Source organism: Rhipicephalus sanguineus, chromosome 5 (assembly GCF_013339695.2).
Source record: "Rhipicephalus sanguineus isolate Rsan-2018 chromosome 5, BIME_Rsan_1.4, whole genome shotgun sequence".
NCBI lineage: Eukaryota > Metazoa > Arthropoda > Arachnida > Ixodida > Ixodidae > Rhipicephalus > Rhipicephalus sanguineus.
In genome coordinates this window covers 86,616,427-86,619,343 of record NC_051180.1, presented here as the reverse complement: position 1 = coordinate 86,619,343, position 2,917 = coordinate 86,616,427, and the positions used below count along the sequence as shown (strand labels likewise).

The 2,917-nt window shown below is 46.5% G+C and overlaps 1 non-coding gene across 1 annotated transcript; it reads left to right on the top strand.

Annotated features, from left to right (window-relative positions):
- The first annotated feature begins 1,751 nt into the window (after positions 1-1,751).
- Positions 1,752-1,822, top strand: Trnar-gcg (transfer RNA arginine (anticodon GCG)). The gene has a single exon. It is a non-coding gene; the product is annotated as a tRNA-Arg (tRNA).
- The last annotated feature ends 1,095 nt before the right edge of the window (positions 1,823-2,917 follow it).

Sequence of the window (2,917 nt, the reverse complement as noted above, 5' to 3'; positions counted from 1 at the left end):
TTGATGTTTTTGCTCATGATGGTGATAAAATGACTGAGTGCTTTGTAATGGGTGGGCTTCTAAAACACCCACTTGTTGCGCATTTCAATGTTTTGAAGCCTGGCACAACTGTAAGGTTCCACAACGCAATATGACATGCGTTAAGGAGACTCCTTCACTACACTATGATTTTTCAAGGGCTCGTTTATCTTTGTTAGACACAATATTAATGACAACTACAGACAATAACGCCAAGGAAAGTACAGGGTGTGTTATCTGTAGTATTTAGAATGTAAATGTGAAGAAAGTAAAGTGGACGAAAAGATGACTTGCCGCCGGCAGGGACCGAACCTGCGACCTTCGAATAACGCGTTCCGATGCTCTACCACTGAGCTACGGCGGCGGTCATCCTCCCGTCCACTTTCTGGGGTATATATGTGATTAAACCTAGGAGTGTTAGTCAGCGCCAATCGCAGCCATGGCGGCGAGTGTGGAACACTCTTTTTTTGCCTCGTTGGCGTCACGTAGCACGTGATCTTTTTACGAGGTTCGGCAGCTGACCAATAATCCCTCGCATACTACCTGAAGGCATAAGTCTGCCAGGACGAGACCCTCGTTATGAATGAAGGAAAGCTATGATTTTTCAAGGGCTCGTTTATCTTTGTTAGACACAATATTAATGACAACTAACAGACAATAACGCCAAGGAAAGTACAGGGGGTGTTATCTGTAGTATTTAGAATGTAAATGTGAAGAAAGTAAAGTGGACGAAAAGATGACTTGCCGCCGGCAGGGACCGAACCTGCGACCTTCGAATAACGCGTCCGATGCTCTACCACTGAGCTACGGCGGCGGTCATCCTCCCGTCCACTTCTGGGGTATATATGTTGATTAAACCTAGGAGTGTTAGTCAGCGCCAATCGCAGCCATGGCGGCGAGTGTGGAACACTCTTTTTTTGCCTCTTGGCGTCACGTAGCACGTGATCTTTTTACGAGTTGGCAGCTGACCAATAATCCCTCGCATACTACCTGAAGGCATTAAGTCTGCCAGGACGAGACCCTCGTTATGAATGAAGGAAAGCTATGATTTTTCAAGGGCTCGTTTATCTTTGTTAGACACAATATTAATGACAACTAACAGACAATAACGCCAAGGAAAGTACAGGGGGTGTATCTGTAGTATTTAGAATGTAAATGTGAAGAAAGTAAAGTGGACGAAAAGATGACTTGCCGCCGGCAGGGACCGAAACCTGCGACCTCGAATAACGCGTCCGATGCTCTACACTGAGCTACGGCGGCGGTCATCCTCCCGTCCACTTTCTGGGGTATATATGTTGATTAAACCTAGGAGTGTTAGTCAGCGCCAATCGCAGCCATGGCGGCGAGTGTGGAACACTCTTTTTTTGCCTCTTGGCGTCACGTAGCACGTGACATTCTAAATACTACAGATAACACCCCCTTGTACTTTCCTTGGCGTTATTGTCTGTTAGTTGTCATTAATATTGTGTCTAACAAAGAATAAACGAGCCCTTGAAAAATCATAGCTTTCCTTCATTCATAACGAGGGTCTCGTCCTGGCAGACTTAATGCCTTCAGTAGTATGCGAGGGATTATTGGTCAGCTGCCAACTCGTAAAAAGATCACGTGCTACGTGACGCCAAGAGGCAAAAAAAGAGTGTTCCACACTCGCCGCCATGGCTGCGATTGGCGCTGACTAACACTCCTAGGTTTAATCAACATATATACCCCAGAAAGTGGACGGGAGGATGACCGCCGCCGTAGCTCAGTGGTAGAGCATCGGACGCGTATTCGAAGGTCGCAGGTTCGGTCCCTGCCGGCGGCAAGTCATCTTTTCGTCCACTTTACTTTCTTCACATTTACATTCTAAATACTACAGATAACACCCCCTGTACTTTCCTTGGCGTTATTGTCTGTTAGTTGTCATTAATATTGTGTCTAACAAAGATAAACGAGCCCTTGAAAAATCATAGCTTTCCTTCATTCATAACGAGGGTCTCGTCCTGGCAGACTTAATGCCTTCAGGTAGTATGCGAGGGATTATTGGTCAGCTGCCAACTCGTAAAAGATCACGTGCTACGTGACGCCAAGAGGCAAAAAAGAGTGTTCCACACTCGCCGCCATGGCTGCGATTGGCGCTGACTAACACTCCTAGGTTTAATCAACATATATACCCCAGGAAAGTGGACGGAGGATGACCGCCGCCCGTAGCTCAGTGGTAGAGCATCGGACGCGTTATTCGAAGGTCGCAGGTTCGGTCCCTGCCGGCGGCAAGTCATCTTTTCGTCCACTTTACTTTCTTCACATTTACATTCTAAATACTACAGATAACACCCCCTGTACTTTCCTTGGCGTATTGTCTGTTAGTTGTCATTAATATTGTGTCTAACAAAGATAAACGAGCCCTTGAAAAATCATAGCTTTCCTTCATTCATAACGAGGGTCTCGTCCTGGTCAGACTTAATGCCTTCAGGTAGTATGCGAGGGATTATTGGTCAGCTGCCAACTCGTAAAAGATCACGTGCTACGTGACGCCAAGAGGCAAAAAAAGAGTGTTCCACACTCGCCGCCATGGCTGCGATTGGCGCTGACTAACACTCCTAGGTTTAATCAACATATATACCCCAGGACAGGTGGACGGGAGGATGACCGCCGCCGTAGCTCAGTGGTAGAGCATCGGACGCGTTATTCGAAGGTCGCAGGTTCGGTCCCTGCCGGCGGCAAGTCATCTTTTCGTCCACTTACTTTCTTCACATTTACATTCTAAATACTACAGATAACACCCCCTGTACTTTCCTTGGCGTTATTGTCGGTTAGTTGTCATTAATATTGTGTCTAACAAAGATAAACGAGCCCTTGAAAAATCATAGCTTTCCTTCATTCATAACGAGGGTCTCGTCCTGGCAGACTAATGCCTTCA